The sequence below is a fragment of the Amblyomma mixtum genome, chromosome 10 (assembly GCF_055824585.1).
Source record: "Amblyomma mixtum isolate Tamu chromosome 10, ASM5582458v1, whole genome shotgun sequence".
Lineage (NCBI taxonomy): Eukaryota > Metazoa > Arthropoda > Arachnida > Ixodida > Ixodidae > Amblyomma > Amblyomma mixtum.
The window spans coordinates 39258863-39278506 of NC_143021.1; the positions used below are offsets into that span (position 1 = coordinate 39258863).

The 19644-nt window shown below is 46.4% G+C and overlaps 1 protein-coding gene across 2 annotated transcripts in view; it reads right to left on the reverse strand.

Annotated features, from left to right (window-relative positions):
* The window catches only part of LOC149325623 (innexin shaking-B-like), a 438384-nt gene that overhangs the window by 17522 nt on the left and 401218 nt on the right, over positions 1–19644 (reverse strand). Inside the window, exon 2 of one of the 2 annotated variants that reach the window (XM_089562913.1) lies at positions 6068–18990. The exons of the other annotated variant lie outside the window; for it this stretch is intronic. The gene's annotated coding sequence lies outside the window, so the exon portion shown is untranslated. Of the gene's footprint in view, positions 1–6067; positions 18991–19644 lie in introns of those variants that run through there. 2 annotated transcript variants of the gene reach the window in all.

Genomic DNA, 19644 nt, shown 5'->3' on the forward strand with positions numbered 1-19644 from the left:
GGTAGGATACAGCTGTTGTATACTTTTCTCTTCAGGGATATTGGTAAGCTACCATTCATGATCTGAGAGAACCTGCCATATGCGCTCCACCCCATTCTTATTCTTCTAGTTATTTCCCTCTCATGATCCGGATCTGCGGTCACTACCTGCCCTAAGTAGACATATTCTCTTACTACTTCCAGCACCTCGCTACCAATGGCGGACTGCTGTTCCCTTGCTAGGCTGTTGAACATTACTTTGGTTTTCTGCATGTTAATTCTTAGCCCCACCGTTCTGCTCTGCCTGTCTAACTGATTGATCATGCTCTGCAGTTCTTGTCCTGAGTGGCTTAGCAAGGCAATGCCATCAGCGAATCGCAAATTACTCAGGTATTCTCCATTAACTCTTATCCCCAAATGTTCCCATTCCAGTCCCCGGAATACCTCCTGCAAGCAGGCAGTGAAGAGCATTGGCGATATCGTGTCTCCTGCCTGACACCTTTCCGTATTGGAATTTTATTGCTGACTTTATGGAGAACTATGGTAGCTGTGCAATCGTTATAAATATCTTCCAATATTTTCACATAGCACTCTTCTACACCCTGATTCAGCAATGCCTGCATGATAGCTGAGGTTTCCACTGAGTCAAATGCTTTCTCGTAATCAATGAAGGCTATATATAGGAGTTGGTTATATTCTGCGCATTTCTCTGTCACCTGATTGATTGCGTGAATATGGTCCATTGTCGAGTATCTTTTACGAAAGCCTGCCTGGTCATTTGGTTTATTGAAGTCTAAGGTTGTCCGGACCCTATTAGCGATTACCTTAGTAAATACCTTGTAGGCACCAGACAGTAAGCTGATGGGTTTGTAGTTCTTCAAGTCCTTGGCGTCTCCTTTCTTATGAATTAAGATAATGTTAGCGTTTTTCTAAGCTCTAGGTACGCTCGAGGTCACAAAATGTTAGCGTTTTTTCTAAGCTCTAGGTACGCTCGAGGTCACAAGGCATTGCGTATACAGGGTGGCTAGTTTTTCGAGTACAATCTCTCCTCCATCGTTCAACAAATCTGCTGCTATCTGATCCTCAACAGGTGCTTTCCCCCTCTGCATTGCTCCCAAGGCTTTCTTTACTTCCTGCTTCGTTACTGGCGGGATGCCCCATTGCTGTGTTCCACTGCCTCTCTCAGTAGCATTGATTGTAATCGCTACTGTATAGATTTGTGTAAAATTCTTCGGCTACTTTAACTATCTTATCCATATTGCTAATGACATTGCCCTCTTTGTCTCTTATCGCATGCATCTGGTTCAAATTAGCGACAAAATAATAACCGAAGAAACGAAAATAGCAGATCATTTCAATCACTTTTTCCAGTATGTTTTTTCCTAAACGAAGCAATGATGACTGTGACGCGTACCCGCCTTCCTCCCTTTCATGTTCGATGGAAGACCTGGTCGTTACTCAGGCCGGCGTGTTGAATCAATTGTTAATTTTGGATTCTAAAAAGGCTAGCGGGCCGGATGGGATACGAACCCAGTTTTTAAAGCGACACGCAGAGTGGATATCATTTTCTTCACGGTAATCTTTACAAAGTCCGTTCACACTAACTCGTTGCCACAAGATTGGCGTTGTGCAGTCGTAACACATGTTTTTAAAAGCGGCGACCGACTACTCGCAAATAATTATCGCCCAATTTCCCTGACAAGTATCGGCTGTAAACTATTAGAACATATCATAAGTAAATATATACTAACTTTCCTCGAGAATAACGCGTTCTTTTATCAGCATCAGCACGGGTTCCGAAAAGGGCTACCTACCGTAACACAGCTCATAGAAACGATACATGGTTTTAGTTCAGCCATAGATGCCCAAGAACAAATAGATGTCATTTGCATAGATTTCGCAAAGGCATTTGACAAGGTTCCCCAAAGTAAATTACTTTTCCAAGTAACACGAAGCGGGAATTAGCGCAACCATTCTGGAGTGGATTCAAGCCTATTTGAACAATCGCAGCCAGGTTGTGCATGTGGATGACTGTTTCTCTTCTACATTAGAAGTGTTTTCTGGCGTTCCTCAAGGGTCAGTTTTAGCACCATTACTATTCATAATTATATTAATGACATTAACGAGGTTATCGAGTCTCCCGTAGAATTAAAGCTTTTTGCAGACAGTCGTCTGCAAAAAGGAAGCTGTTTCTTACATCCTGCGCCGAACCGCCGGCCGTTGGGTTATCTTCACCGATTCAAAAGCTTCTCTGCAGATCCTGGCCAACCTGCTGAAGAAAACGAATCACCAGCTAGTTTCCCTGGACATCGGATATCTACATCATTTAGCTATTGCCGCAGGCCACTGCATAACATTTCAGTGGGTACCTGCTTACTGTGGCATTCAGGCTAATGAAAAAGCAGATGAAGCGGCCCGTAAGGGCCATCAATATCGGAGATACATTCGAACTTTTTTCACGAAATCTGTAGCGTCCCAAATGGCTAAAAGTTTTGCTTCCGAAGAAACGTATCGGCTTTGGAGTTTGCCGACACATCAGTACCAATTTCTTCACTCAATCGACCCACATCTTAGATCAAGACTCTCACCCAGAATTCCTCGACATCTGGAAACACTTTATCATCGACTTCGTCTGAATGCTGCATATGCAAACTGCTTGCGATACCGTTTTAGACAAATGAACAGTCCTCACTGTGACAACTGTGCCTCGATAGAATTTGTGGAACATATTTTGCTTGAGTATCCTGCGTATGCTAACGACTGTGTGTACTATGAACATTGCATGCAGAAGCTCTGCCCAGTGCCCCTAACAATGGACAAAGTTTTAGGTCCCTTAGCCTGCCTTAGGCAACAGAGACTTGCAATGAACTTTCTATTCACATATTTAAAAGACATTGGACATCTCGATAAGCTTTAAATTCACTTGCACGTCACCAATTCATGCATTCTTCATGCAGTCAACTTCGTCAGCCCATTTGACGGACTATGCACTCTATCATTCCATAGGTTACATCAATACTCGCCATTGCATCCTTAGTACCCATTTCATGCATTTTATCTTCGTTTTTTTTTACCTCTTCCACGCTGCTCTGCTTCTGTTCGAAAATTAGCATACGAAACATTCACCCGTACCATACTTGATTATGCAGCGGCTATATGGAATCCTCACCAAACATACTTAATTAACACCTTAGAAGCCGTTCAAAACCGAGCAGCCCGTTTTATATCCTCAAATTACAATAGACACAGCAGTATCACCAGTATTAAATCTTCACTTAACATCCCTCCACTAGAGCTCCGACGGAAAATCGCACGACTCTGCCTCTTTCATAAGTTATATTACAATTTTCCTGATCTTCGTGACACATTATTACTAGCTCCCATCAGAACATCGCGCCGCCTGTTTAACCTCCTCAGCATTCAACGTATACATGGATCGACCTTGGCATTTAATAAATCTTTTCTTCCAACTGCAATAGAAAATTGGAACCTGCTACCCGACTACATTGTTAACGAGCGCGACGCTACTAAATTTCGACAGGCATTAATTAATCACTGTACTGAATAAAAGACAGTGCTCAAACTTCACCCAGTTACACTTATTCTTTTTCTTGTTGTTGTTGTTGTTACCGCCTAATTCAGCCTTGCGCCCTTCATTATTGACCAACGTTGTATTGTGATGTATCGTTTTTCATTTTATTGTATTGCATTATGTTTTGTTGTATTAACGTATTATTCTCAGTTGCATTTGCTTTGTCCCCCCCCCCCTTATGTAATGCCTCAACAGAGGCCTTTAAGGGTAAAATAAATGATGATGATGATGAATGATGCTCTCCTTCTGTCTTTCTCTCCCAAATTCAAATCCCTACGCAGAGTAGCGTGCCAGCGATTTTCAACGCCGGCTAGATTCTCTGCTCTTCATTAAAGAGTCTCTCTATCTCTCTCTCGCAGACGACTGTTTAATTTATTCTCTAAGAACACAAGCTGCCGACCAGATTAGAATAAACCGTGTCCTTCATTCCTTGCATCTTTGGTGCGAAAAATGGAGCATGAAAATTAATTACTCAAAATCAACTTTTACGCATATAACTAATAAGAAGATTGTGCGGTTATTTTCTTGTAATTATAATGTTGGAAAAATAACCTAAAAATGCTGATACCTTCAAGAATTTAGGCGTTACAATTACACATAATCTGCAGTGGCATAAACATATTGTGACGAAGACGAAGCTTGCAGTGGCGCGGGACGGAGCGCTCGCGCTAGGCCAGCGGCCATTAAACCATCTCATAGCCATCGTTCACCACGCCTCATTCTTCGGCTGGCCGCCGCGTAACATTTGGTGTGAGGTGCGGGGGTCCCTTCATCGCCATCCTGGTCGCGGAGCTTCGGCGTCCTGGGCCTGCCGTGGACGTCGGCCGTGAGTACCTGGTCAGCGCCGCACGGCCGTGCCCCAGCCCGCCCGACCTGAACCGACCTCGACGCTCACCCCAGCCCCGTCCCCCGCCCGGACCACACTACACGACAACCCAAGACCCGACGGACCTAAGACCCGACGGACCCAAGACCCTACCGACCCAAGACCCCACTGACCCAAACGTGAAGACGCCGTCCCCCTGCCTCTGCCGTTCGGTGCGTCCAGAGACCTCGGCCGTCAGCTCCTGGCACCCTACGGCCCGGATGCTTCGTGGACCGGGACTCATTCTCTCATCTTTTTCATCGTGGCGGCCAGCACTGCACCATCTTCTACATATTGTTCGATCCTTTACTCAAGACCATCGCCATTTCGCCGTCTGTTCGTCACCGATCGGGACGATCGCTCGGAGGCCCCGGGTAGTGTGACGAAGACGAAGCTGGCAGTGGCGCGGGACGGAGCGCTCGCGCTAGGCCAGCGGCCATTAAACCATCTCATAGCCATCGTTCACCACGACTCATTCTTCGGCTGGCCGCCGCGTAACAATATTAATGTGTGCTCGAGAGCTTTCCAAAAACTTTACTTTCTAAGGAAGAAATTGGAACATGCAACAAAAGTTGTGAAATTAATAGCTTACAAAACATTCATCCGCCCATTTTTTGAGTACGCTTGTGTTGTCTGGAGCCCGCACCATAAAGTCCGAAAAGATAAACTGGAACGAATTCAAAGAATGGCCGCTCGTTTTGTTTTGTCAAAATACAGAAGAAGGGACTCAGTGACGGAAATGCTAAACTCATGTGGGCTTGAGTCACTTGAAAATTGAAGGCAAAAATCAAGACTAAAGCTTTTCTTTCATATAGTTCAAGGACACTTTAAGATAAAAACAGATAGATATGTTCAGTACCCGGGAAGACGGAGCGCGAGAACAAACCACACTCGATCAATCAAGCCTTCACGTGTTGATGTTTTTCGTTACTCTTTTTTCCCTGATGTGATCGAAATTTGGAATGCTTTGCCTGTTGTAGTTGTCGAGCAATCAGACGTGCACAAGTTCGAACGTTCTATCGATATTTTGTGTCGAGGGTACCCAACTTGATGTTATGAGATATGAATTTTGACTGTTGTACATTGCATTGTATACCCTCCCTGTAACGACCCTCAAGCGAGGGTCAACAGTATCAATAAATAAAATAAATAGTTGGTTTTGCATATTGAAACTTGGAAAAAACCACCTAGGTGCAAATAATTTCACTAGGATAAAAGATACGAGGAGACAACGGACGCCTGTCCGTTGTCTCCTTGTCTTTTTTGTCCTTGTGAAATTATTTGCGCCTAGGTGGTTTTTTCCAAGTTTCAAGATGTTTGTGACGTCAAAGATGGGTTATAGGTCACGTGAGGTACAGAAAAACTGCCAATAATTGCTGCTTCATCATTTTAATTCACTATAGCGCTGAAGCCAGCCTTTCTGAAGAGCCAGAATGACAACATACGTAGAAGCACCGTTTATATCGCAGTTTCTCATGCATCGCGGGACATATAACTTCTGTAACGTCGCAGCCATCGCACGGCTGTCGAAACCGAAGCAGCACCAGAAAGAAATTTGATTATAAATTATTTGGCCGTCGTAGGAGGATACCTCGTGGTAATTCGTGTATAATAATACAGTAGGCCTCATTATTTTATTTATTTATTTATTTACAAGTACTGCGGTCTCAAGGAGACCAAGCAGGTGGGCACGTGTACAACATTTTCATTTCATTAACATCAAGTGATAAGTTATTCTCTTGTGTTGGACATGGGGGGGAGCAGCAAAAAGTGAACAAAAATTAACAAGTTCGCATTTCAATTTTGCACAATAACGACCTTCGCATAATCAGAAAAAAATGCACTTGCATGCGCTACTGCGCAGAAAAAACGCATAAAAACACAACTGAATGAAAAGACGGGAAAATGGCACAGAAAGAATATTACGTTACAAAATACATAAGTAGCGCCTGGTGAAAATTGTCAGTTGAAAAAATTTCAGCCGGCAGATCGTTCCACTGACTAACTGTACGAGGAAAAGGGAATTTTTAAATAAATTAGTGCGTGCGTGGAAAGGCAGCAAATTATGAGCGTGACGGTGTCACGATGCGCGTGGCAGGTATGGTTGAATGTACGGCCGTCCGTTGAATTTCAGTGACTTATGATACATCGTGAAAAGAAATTTAAGTCGTGCTATAGATCTTCGTGACTCTAAGGTAGGTATGTGGTTGACAGCCATGAGTTGTGACGGGGAATCTGTGGACCTGAACTTGTTGAAGATGAACCTGACTGCTCGTCTCTGAACCATTTTAAGTTTACGTTTATCCTTTAGGTGAAAGGGATCCCATACTATTGCTGCGTATTCTAATTTTGGCAATATGTAAGTTCTGTAGGCTAGAAGTTTTAAAGAAAAAAAAACACGCACCCAAAAGTTAGGTGCCTATATTCCTTTCACTGTTCGACAATCACTGCATTATCTAAAAAAACACGGGCTAGTTGTCGCTTAAACCTTGACGTATGAGTGAGGCTATTTGAATTAAAAGCGACTGCCTTCATGCAGAGCGGGAAATCGCGCCAAAGAACGCGGCGGCGATCCTGTATTTGGTCCGAAGCAACCGCGAAGTGCGCCGCCATGTTTGTTTACGAACGAACGCTGATTGTCCGCAACGCTAGAACAAATTCGGTAAAGTGCTATCGGCCCTGTAGTGGGCGCGCATGCGCAGATGTCGCCACCCGAACCCGGTAAACGGTTGCGTAAGCACGGTAACGATATGCTGTAACTCTCTAGTGTCAACATAGCGGATCGACTGGCGACGTTGCGTCGCTTGCAGATTGGCAGTGTGTCCTTGGTCGTCAAGAGGACGCGTAGGCCCCGGTACGACAAAGCAGATGTATGGGTCTGGTTTGTCATTAAGTGGCAGGCTTCGGAACCCCCTTTAAAGTCGCGGCGCTGAGGGGACACGGAAGGTCCGAGAATGCAGCGACTTATCGCGGCGGAGACTCTACCAGGAAGGACGCATGGAAATCACATCGCCTTAATAACCGGGTGTGATGGCGGAGCGTAGGCAACATGCGGCGAAAGGGATATTCGGTGCCCCGGGAGTTTATTTCACTTTCTCCCTAAATAGAGGGTGTCGCGAGCGCTTTGAAGGTTTGGGGGCACGGCTGTGACTAATTTTACACTGTTTGTTTGCATGTACATGTTTTGGGAGAGAGTTATTAGTACTTGTAAAGTTGAACGTGTCGTTGCACGCAGCAAGAGACCAATCACGTGGACGCTTGCTGCAAGTTCATCCGATTCGAATGCGGGCTGGACCTCGAGGCTTTAAAACTTGGCTCGGGAATCCAGTCCGTTGTTCTGAGCTATAGCTTGAAGCATACTTCTTCAGCCATATCTAGCTAGCCAGATCCATGCATATTCATCAAAAATAAAATACCATACACAGTCTTGCCGGACGTCGAAAACGTCGAGGCGTTATTTTGCAAACTAATCTTTGGCTCACGTAGCATTACCGTTGGATGTGTTTACCGCAGCCCGACAGCCGATCATGACTGTATGTGGTCTCTATATTGCCGCGAGTCTTTGTAGCGTTTGTTTGTTTGTTCATGCTTCAAGGCTGCCGGCACGCCGCTTTATCGCTTCGTTTGTGACGCAAGACGCGCCTAGAATTATCTCCATGGGTCGCATCCGGACGGAGCCGACTCTAGTTTGTGCCAGAATGTTCTAGTAACTTCTAAAGCTTTATCTCGAAGATTCGCTATCGGCTTTAAAAAGAGCACGGGCGACAGCGGCGGGCATTCTGTTCGACGACCGCCGAGCACGCTTGTTGCTATGCCGCCGCCGAGTGATTCACTTCTTTGCGGGCGCAAGTCAGCCCGAATAAAGAGTTTCGTTTCGAAGACATTCTCCCTGTGTTCCTGTTCGCCGGACTTCAGTCACCAATACGTGACATCTGGTGGAGGTGCTAACGGATGTCCTTGTCGCCCTCACCCCTTGGGAGCCGTCAGAGCAGCCCGAGCCGTTTCGAGGAAGATGCCGCGAAATCCGCAGAAGCCGTTCCCCCCGCAGGCGAAGGGAGAAGCAGCCGTCGTCTCCAGAGGTGTCCACCAGAATTCGGACTGCTACCGAACCACACGCGAACGAAGAAGAACCCCTCAATTTCGACTTCAGCCATGGCTACGACACCAGCCCCCATTATTTTACACCAGCCCCGACTGCCGCCCACGTTCAACGCTACACCGGGCGAGGGCCCCGAGGAATGGTTGGAACAGTTTGAGCGCGTCGCCGTGTTCAACAGTAGGGACGACCAGACTAAGATGATTTGAAGAAAATAGCGCCAGAGCATGCAAACCACGAAAAGACAAGGACGAGACGCAAAGCGCTAACTCACAACTAATTTTATTGAAACCAGGCAGCGCCTTTATATGGCTAAGTTTCACTGAAAAAGAAGGAGGAGGGCAGGAAAGGTAAAGATATCAAAGCGACCATCACAGCGAGCACACATGAGCAAGCGGTAACCAAAACAAAAACAAAAAACAACAAAGTTAGAGTATTTAAGGGCGGCATCTAAGAATTCGAACTCGGATGAAAAAAGTGAAACAGATGGGGTGCTGACACACCTATTGCCAAGTATCCTTATGTGAAAAGCCTCCAGACATTCACGTGCCTTCTTATCTGCGCTTTCGCCAAGAATCTTAGTCTGACTGAATCGTGCCTCGCATCCGTCGCAACCCATAATATGCGCTACCATATGTGCATATTTATCCTTTAAATCTGATAAATTTCGGGCATATTCCCCCAAGCGCTCATTAATGCAACGCCCAGTCTGGCCAACATAGGTCTTCCCACACGTTAAGGGGATAGCATAGACCACTCCTGTGGAACACATGATGAATGGAGAGTCGTGCCTTATCTGGCAACCCCGCTTTCTTGAGCTGCAAATACGGGGGCACAGCTTTTTCAGCTTGTTGGGGGCGGAAAAAACGACACTCACCCCATGCCTGTTGGCCACTTTCTTCAAGTTGTGAGGAGTTTTGTGCAAGTAAGGCACCACCAACGGCTTCTGTGACCTGCAACGATCCTCTCCGGAGTTCCTTCGTGTTTCTTGCTTAAGTTTCTTTAGAAGGGTCTCGCAGACAGCAGTCAACACTGAGCAGGGGAACCCAGCCGCCGAAAGCCGGCTCACTCCGTTAACATCCTTGGGGTGCATTTTTCAAAGCACCTTACCTGGAATGAGCATGTTGATCACCTACAATCAAAATTGTCATCTGCCATTGGTGTCATTGCTCGTCTGCGTCGCATTCTCCCGACCAAGGTAAAATTAATGTTGTACAATGCACTGGTGGTATCTGTCATGAAGTATTGCATCGTGGTGTGGGGCACAACTGGCGTGACAAACTTGCAGAAACTACATTTGCTACAAAAAAGAGCTGTACGTTACGTAGCTGATGTCCATTATACATACTCCACAAAACCACTTTTTCCAAAATATGAAATTCTTCCTGTGTTTTGTTTTTATAATTACAGGTTGATGTTGTGCTATAAAGGTTTTGTAAAGTTTGGCATTGATTACATAATTCTTCTGGCAAATCTCCAAAAAAACACAAATATTCGTCAGACCCGACTTAAAGAAATGTGGTTTTTACACACCCCGAGAACCTCCTATGATGAACAATCTCTGTCTTATACATTACCTTCGCTGTTAAACTTACTAGACCGACAAAATTTTGATCCCTCCAGAAACCGAAACTGTCGCATTAAACATTTTTGTCAACTTCTTCATTTGCAAGGCTAAACCATGCATTCCTATTCGCCTAATTTTGTTCACCACTGTTGCTTATGTGTGTTGATTTATCTGTATTACCTTTTGCTGCTTCTCAGATTGATTGCCGTCTTGTTTCATTCGGTATTACCCGTTGCTTTGTGATATTTTTTCATTTTTTTGTGTAAAACTGGCCGGCATCCTGCTGTCATGCCAACTAACAAGGGGTCGGGACCTCGTCAAGCTGTTCAAGCTTTTAGTCCCGTACTCCTCCTTTTCTCAGGAAATAAAATGAAATGAATGAAATGTATGAAGACGCCGCACCCACTACGCCGACGCCGCATACAAAGACAACCTCGACCACGACGCGAACCACCTTCAAAACGACGCCGCCATCAAGAAGCTTCGACCACATGCCCCACCCACGATTCACACAACCGGCGAAGCCGTGACCCGACGCCGAGGACGACGTTCAACTCCAGAGCCAGGACATCCGACTTAGAAGTGGTTATCGACAGCCGGAAAGTCACCGCTCTAGTCGACGTGGGAGCCGATTATTCGGTGATGAATGGACCATTCGCTGCGCAGCTGAGGAAAGTAACGACCGCTTGGGACGGCCTAGAAATTCGCACCGCAGGGGGCCACCCCATTACGCCATCAGGACGATGCACAGCGCGAGTGACTCTCAGCGACCTTCCAGCGACCTTCGTAGTGCTACGGCAATGTTCCCGCGAAGTGATCTTGGGCTTGGATTTCCTTAATGAGCATCAGGCGATCATCGACCTGCGATCCAAGATGATCACACTTTCCACAGACGAGGCCATCCCTTCGATGAGAGCTCCGGAGCATCACGTTGCGCTTAGTGTCCTGGAGGAACAAGTGAGTGTCCCACCCCGCTCAAGCGTCATCATCACCGTAGGCGCCAAAGAAGCGAATAACACTGAAGTCATTATCGAGGGGAACATGCAGTTGCTCCTCGACCGAGGAATCGGCATCGCAAGAGGTATCGCACATTTCCGCTAATGACAAGCCGAAGTACTGCTGACTAACTTCAGCGAAGAATAACGGCACGTTAACAGAGGAACGACGATTGCATTCCTCGACGAAATATCTAACGTACGAGACTTCTTCGCGCTCTCCGACCCATGCGTAGAAGATTCGCCTGACCAAGAGAATTCGCCCACTTTCAACATAAACCCAGCCCTGCCCCGGAACATACAAGACCAGATCCGTAATCTCCTTCGAAGCTACAGCGAGTGCTTCTCGTCATCGCCGAAGGTCCGACAAACGCCGATTGCCAAGCATCGCATTATAACAGACTAGCACGCCCGACCTCTCCGCCAGAGCCCTTACCGAGTGTCGCCGCGAGAACGACAAGCCATCCGGGACCAAGTGGAAGAAATGCTGCGCGACGACGTTATTCAGCCTTCAAAGAGCCACTGGGCAGCACCTGTTGTTCTAGTGAGAAAGAAAGACGGTGCACTTCGATTCTGCGTTGATTACCGGCGCTTGAACAACATCACAAAGAAGGACGTCTACCCCCTCCCTCGCATCGACGACCCACTGGACCGGCTCTGCAACGCCAGGTATTTCTCATCGATGGACCTCAAGAGCAGCTACTGGCAAATTGAGGTCGATGAACGAGATCGCGAGAAGACCGCATTCATCACTCCAGATGGCCTCTTCGAGTTCAAGGTGATGCCATTTGGTCTCTGTTCCGCACCAGCCACATTTGAGCGAGTAATGGATACAGTGCTGGCAGGCCTGAAGTGGCAGATTTGTCTGGTATATTTAGATGACGTCGTTGTCTTCGCCTCGAACTTTGAGGAACACCTAAAAAGGCTTCGAACAGTACTAGAGGCAATCAAGTCGTCCGGCATAACTTTAAAAGCAGAGAAGTGCCACTATGCCTATGAAGAGCTGCTGTTTCTAGGCCACATCGTTAGCAAGGAGGGAGTACGGCCAGACCCGCAGAAAACAGCTGCTATCGCAATATTTCTGCCGCCGGCCGATAAGAAAGCTGTGCGCAGATTCCTCGGACTGTGCGCGTATTACCGACGTTTCGTCAAAAACTTTTCGCGCATCGGCGAGCCACTGACCCACCTGACAAAGGCAGATGTGCCATTTAAATGGGAAGCGCCGCAAATAAAAGCCTTCAAGGAACTTCAGCGCCGTTTACAGACCCCACCGATCCTCGCGCACTTCGATGAAAACGCCGAGACTGAAATTCATACCGACGCAAGTAGTGTGGGCCTAGGCGCTGTCCTCGTTCAGAAAATTGACGGAGTGGAGAAGGTCATTGCGTACGCTAGCCGTTCCCTGTCCAAAGCCGAAGCTAATTATTCGACAACTGAGAAGGAGTGCCTTGCCATCATCTGGGCTACGTCGAAATTCCGCCCCTACCTGTACGGACGACCGTTCAAGATGGTCAGCAATCACCACGCGCTGTGCTGGCTCGCCAGTTTGAAAGACCCCTCCGGCCGCGTCGCTCGATGGAGCCTGCGGCTCCAGGAGTTTGATGTAACCATCGTTTACAAGTCCGGACGCAAGCACTCTGACGCCGACTGCCTGTCACGAGCCCCTGTAGATGCACCGCCGCCGGACGACTATGAGGACGCCTTCCTGGGACCCATCAGCTCCAGCTCTTTTATACAACAGCAACGCGCTGACCCCGACATAAAATGCCTCATCGAATACTTGGAAGGCAAGGTTTCTTCACCCCCCGCCCCGTTCAAGCGAGGACTGTCTTCGTTCTGTGTACAGAACGATCTCCTCGTGAAGAAGAACTTTGCAGCGAACAAGACAGCCTACCTCCTTGTTGTACCTGTAAGTCTGCGCGGAGAAGTTCTTCAGGCCTCACACGACGAGCCGACAGCTGGACACCTCGGGTTTTCACGCACCCTCCGCCGCATTCAAGAAAAGTATTACTGGCTCCGACTGTCTGCCGATGTCGCACATTATGTGAAAACCTGCCGAGGCTGTCATCGACGGAAGACCCCTCCAACCCGACCAGCAGGATTTCTGAACCCCATTGAACCCCCCTCAAGGCCCTTTCAGCAGATCGGCATGGACTTGCTTGGGCCATTCTCCACATCAACATCTGGAAATAAGTGGATCATTATAGCGACCGACTACCTGACCCGCTGCGCCGAGGCAAAAGCCCTACCGAACGGGACAGCAGCAGAAGTCGCCAAATTTTTCGTGGAGGACATTCTTCTGCGACACGGCGCCCCCGATGTGCTCATCACTGACAGAGGAACAGCATTCACGGCGGAACTGACGCAAGCCATCCTCCATTAAAGCCAAACCAGCCACCGGAGAACAACTGCATACCACCCGCAGACCAACGGACTGACCGAGCGCCTCAACAAAACCATCGCCGATATGCTCGCCATGTATGTCGATGCCGAACCCAAGACCTGGGACGTCATCTTGCCTTACGTAGTCTTCGCCTACTGCTGTAGTGCAGGAGACCACACAGATGACGCCTTTTAGGCTCGTCCATGGCAGAGAGGCCGCGACCACGCTAGACGCCATGCTGCCGAACGTTACCGAGGTAGATAACGTCGACGTCGCCGCCTACCTACAACGCGCAGAAGAAGCCGGAAAACTTGCCCGATTAAGGATCAAAGACCAGGAGCGGACCGACGCCACACGCTACAACCAACGAAGACGCGGCGCGGAATACAAGCCAGGAGACCGAGTCTGGGTTTGGACGCCCATTCGCCGCCGAGGATTGAGCTAAAAGCTTTTGCGACGCTATTTCGGCCCGTACAAGGTTCTTCGTCGGCTAAGTGAATTGGACTATGAAGTCGTCCCTGACAAAATGACTGCCTCCCAGCGATGCCGCGTACGAGCCGAACTAGTCCATGTCGTACGCCTAAAGCCGTTTCATGCACGCTGAAGGACGCCGTGTTTCCACATTCGGTGTTTATTTTTGCACAATCCGTTTTAAGCATGAAATGCTTTTAGCTCCCGTTGTCGGCAGTGTGGTGACGTCACGCCGAGACCGAGATCCACTCATCCGGGCACTGAAATCCACTCATCCGGGCACTGAATTCCAGTTATCCGGGCACTGAAATCGACTCATCCGGGCACTGAATTCCAGTCATCCGGGCACTGAATTCCAGTTATCCGGGCACTGAAATCCACTCATCCGGGCACTCAATTCCAGTCATCCGGGCTCTGAAACGAGAACATCCGGGCACCGTACGAGACTTAACGAGATTTAACGAGACTCTCTAAGCCCTCCTACGCGACCGGCATGCAAGCGCCGGTTGGTCTCCAAACGAGACAAAAAATAACTGCTGCCAGTGCCTTCTCAATGTTTATCAAGATATCAGTGGAGCTGTGGGTTTGATAATGCACGGAATTATAATTTCCGATTTCTAATAACGCGTGCAAAAAGCACATAAATGCCACGTTACACTTCGTTGTCATACGTGATCCGGGGGAGAAGCGCTGCGTTCAAAGGGCAAGGCATCGCGCCGAACGGGTGGTGGCGTTCCTCCCTTCCATTACGGCGCGGTTCGGGTGTCCACCGAGATGGCAGAGAATTACTGCGCCATTTCCTTTCCTCAAAAAACCTTGCGTTCAAATGGCAAGGCATCGCGCTGAACAGGTGGTGGCGTTCCTCCCTTCCTGTACGGTGCGGTTCGGGTGTCCACCGAGATGACATTAGGCCCGTAAACATTTCATGCTTACTCTACTCTCGGTTACGGGAGAGGCAGAGAATTTTTTGATTGTTGATAGCCGCATTATTTTCTAAAGCATCGAGGCGATGCTTCTTCGAGAGGGGAGTAATGACGCGAGTCTTTGTAGCGTTTGCTTGTTTGTTCATGCTTCAAGGCTGCCGGCACGCCGCTTTATCGCTTCGTTTGTGACGCAAGACGCGCCTAGAATTATCTGGATTGATCGCATCCGGACAGAGCTGATTCTAGCTTGCGCCAGAATGTTCTAGTAACTTCTAAAGCTTTATCTGGAAGGTTCGCTATCGGCTTTAAAAAGAGCACGGCCGACAGCGGCGGTCATTCTGTTCGACGACCGCCGAGCACGCTTGTTGCTACGCCGCCGCCGAGTGATTCACTTCTTTGCGGGCGAAAGTCAGCCCGAATAAAGAGTTTCGTTTCGAAGACATTCTCGCTGTGTCCACTTCAGTCACCACTACGTGACAATATAATTACATGCGTCGCTATGCTTTTGGGTCCAGATTAATACTACTCGGCGATTTCAGTCTTCCTGACATCAACTGGCAGACATTAGAGTTTAATTTTCCTTCCTCAGAAATTATCAATAATTTCATGCTTAACTTCAACCTATCACAAGTAGTAAATTAACCCACACGGTCACAGGGACTCGCATCGAACATCCTTGACTTAATATTTCTCAGCGATCATTTTCCTACTGACAAAGCTCGAACTGAAACCCTAGATGGAATATCTGATCACAAATTGGTTTTATGCAATGTCCCCGTCCATGATGCCGTAATCTCGTCTCAAACGCAAATTTTGTACCCTGATTTTTGTAACGCAGACGACACCAGTATACTAGATCACCTTAATTTTGAATTCTCACGTTTCGGGGTTTTTTCTTCCAACGCTTCAACAGACATTGAAATGTTATGGCTTAGTTTCAAAACCATTGTATTGCACTGCATTCAATGTTTTGTTCCAACTAAAACAAAGAAAACAAAGAAACAAAATCCATGGATTACGCGGGACATCATTCACGCTAAGAGGAAGGTGAAAAGGCTGCGAAAGCAATTGAAGTCAAGTCCACAAGCCAAAAATCAACTTACAATAGCGATCCAAACAATGAAATCAAAAATCAAAGCAGCCAGAACTAACTACTTCGCAAAAACCCTTCCTAAGCTTTTGGAACGCGCGCCCCGGAAATTCTGGGATTATATAAAGCCTAAAGAGAGTGAACCTGAAGGCTCAAGAGAAGTACACCATATTACTGCCACATCCCTAAACAACTACTTTCAATCGATTTTTACTAAAGATAACGGTTTTGCTCCACACTTAAACTACAGCAACGAAAAGCAGCTAGAACCACTCACTGTGACCGAGTTAGGAATACTAAATTTATTACTTGCTTTAGACACAAAGAAAGGACTAGGCCCAGACAACCTGCCGTACTCATTTCTTAAGAGATATGCCGAATGGACAGCGAAATATCTATGCATAATCTTTAACAAATCATTGTCATCCTGTGTTCTTCCGAATGAGTGGAAAATTGCAAAAATCATACCGATACACAAATCCGGAAACAACGATGATGTCGCAAACTACTGGCCCATCTCACTCACTTCCACGACTTGTAAACTCCAGGAACACATCATCCTAAAACATATAACGACATACCTGGAACGGGAACACATCTTATCACCACTACAGCACGGATTTCGAAGGGGGTTGTCCACAACTACGCAGCTAATTGAATTAGTGCATGACTTATCCTCCAGTATCGATAATCAAAGACAAATAGACCTGTTACTATTAGATTTTTCGAAAGCATTTGACCGCGTATTCCATCGTAAACTAATAATGAAGCTGGAATCTGCATTAGGTAATAGCCCCATAGTTACATGGATCAAAGACTATTTAACAAACAGATCACAATACGTCTTGCTTAGCCTCGAAAACTCAAACTTAGTGCCTGTAACATCCGGAGTACCACAAGGTTGCGTATTAGCCCCTGTCTTATTCCTCACCTTTATTAATCAAATATTTGTTCTAACATCAGGCTCTTTGCCGACGATTGCATCTTATACCGCGATATCAGTTCAGCCGCAGACAATGTAGCTCTGAACGATGACCTTGAAGCAGTAAATAAATGGTGTAACGATTGGCAAATGAACCTAAACGTAAAAAAATCCGCCGCGTTATCAATAACCAGGAAAATACAAAAATCAGCATCTCAGTATGCCATTAACAATATCCCACTCCCCCAAGTCGTGGAACACAAATACCGCGGTGTAATCATATCCCATGACCTTAGATGGAGCTCCCATATAACTCACATTACATCCAAGGCTCTAAAAAGACTCTTCTTCTTGAGAAGGCGCCTCAAACTAGCACCATCAGAGACAAAACTATTAGCCTATAATACCCTTGTAAGGCCAGTTCTTGAATACTCTAACATTGTCTGGTTTCCCTCTTCTAAACAACATGTAAGTAAACTAGATCAAATACAAAGGAAGGCAATCAGATTCATTTTTAATAAATATAGCCAAACTGACTCACCAACTGACCTACTCCATAAAGCTGGTATGCTTACCTTGCAGAAGAGAGCCAAACTAGCACGTCTTAGATTCATTTACCAGTTGCTCAATAATCAGCTGCATATCGACACTTGTAAATATTTATCCTTTACAGATACCAGGCCCACACGCCATAAGCACTCTCATACTTTAAACGAGTACACTTTCCGGACCGACTGCTTTAAACACTCATTCTTCCCACTAACCATACGCGAATGGAATACCCTTGACCCAACCACCACAAGCTGCTCATCATTAAATACCTTTGTAGCCCTCGTCGAACACCAACTGGGTACGGAATAAATGCTTTACGTACTTTTGCACATGTACCCGCCTTCCAGTCAGGCACAGATGGTGTTCATTGTGTGCGCATTTCTACATGTTCTTCCGTTGCATTACCTTCCATTTTTGTCTATTATTTTTAAAACATTGATTCATTGGCTTCCAGTGTCTGTTCTCTGTTCCTAGATTACTGTTCTCTGTTCCGTTCATTTGAAAGTTTATACCCCTTTACTTCTATTCTTGAGTTCTTGTTAAACATCTTACCCTCACAACGCTGAGTGTTTACCTTTGTGTTATGCTTGCTTGCCTTATTGTGCTTATTTATTAGACTGTTCAACTTATGCCCTTCCTGTTATAATCCCATATGGGATTGACAGTATGTACCAATAAATAAATAAATAAATAATTTTTTTTGCCGCACCTTGCTGCAACTTATATCAGTATACTGCAAGCCAGAGTTGGCCCAAGAAGGAGATGCATACAACTAAAACAAAACTTATAAAAGCATCAGCTATAACACGACATGTCAATAAACAGTTTATACCAGTTTACCAGTATACGAATATACCAAAAAAAAGTTCACAAATCCATAGTCACCAAATAACGATATAGGAGCGATACAATAAGTTCTCCAGCTCCTTCTCAAAATACTTAGATATACATAGACCCCAAGGAAGACTATACCACGCTGCGGCAGTATTCGGGAAAAAACGGTGCTTAAACCCACTAGTTCGTGCTAAAATATTGTAAGTTATGTACATAAACTTCAGTTAATCTCTTTGTGTTCCTGGTAAAGTGTCGCTATTCATAAATAGTGGCCTCTCATCACCGTCTCGGACGGGACGTACCTCCGCTGCAAGCGGCTACGTCTTCAAATCAAATCTTCCTCACAGGCGAAGAAAAATCACTTTCACAAATTGGAGATTATAATGGGAATGATTTTTTATTAATCTCACACCTCTATTGCGGCAGCCTTGATGGCATAGGTAGCATAGCTTTCACAGTTTCCGCTCTCACCGTTCGACCACGTTCCTACTTGGCACTCGCGGTAGTGCAGGGCGTACTGCTTGCATCGCTATGGACGAGGTGGTGGACAGTCTCAAGGCTCGCTTACACTACACATACATGCCCCCCAAAGCAGAAGACTGGACAGCCGTTACCGTAGCTCAGTTGCCAGAGCACCGGACGCGAAATTCGAAGGTCGTGGGTTCGGAGGGTCCCACAAGCGGCATCTGGTTGTTTTTCTTCTCCTTTACACTCAATTATCTCTAGAAGAAAAATAGAAAATAATTACCGTGTTAATCTCCCACTGATGAACACCATAAATTTCGAAGAAGAAACATCCCCTATGTTCCTTGGTTTCGATGATTGTTGGCTTCCATGAAAAAAAATATTACTCAATTTAAATTAATTAATTGTCTAACTATTGAACCATGTCAATACATTGTCATGGCGTGAACAATGTGACTGAGGAGACCGCACCGAAGTATCTTTGCTAGTTTTTAAAATGAAAACCTGTGAAGATTAAAAAAAGTCATAAGTCATTAAGGCGTTCTTATCCGTGAAAATAGGTAATGCAAGAAACGGAACGAGAGAAGGACACACTACGAGCAATCGTGGTGTGTCCCGCTCTAGTTCCGTTTCTTGCGCGAGGTATCTTCTTTTTAAATCAGCCTCTATAATGTCATGAAATAAACGGTTTATGGGGCTTTAACGTCCCAATCGACTCAGGCTATGAGAGACACCATAGCGGAGGGCTCCGGATGATTTCGACCACCTGAGGTTGTTTGATGTGCACTGACATCGCACATACACCGGCCTCTAGAATTTCTCCTCCGTCGAAATTCGACCTCCGCTGCCGGGATCGAACCCGCGTTTTTCGGGTCAGCAGCCGAGCGCCATAACCACGAAGCCACCACGGC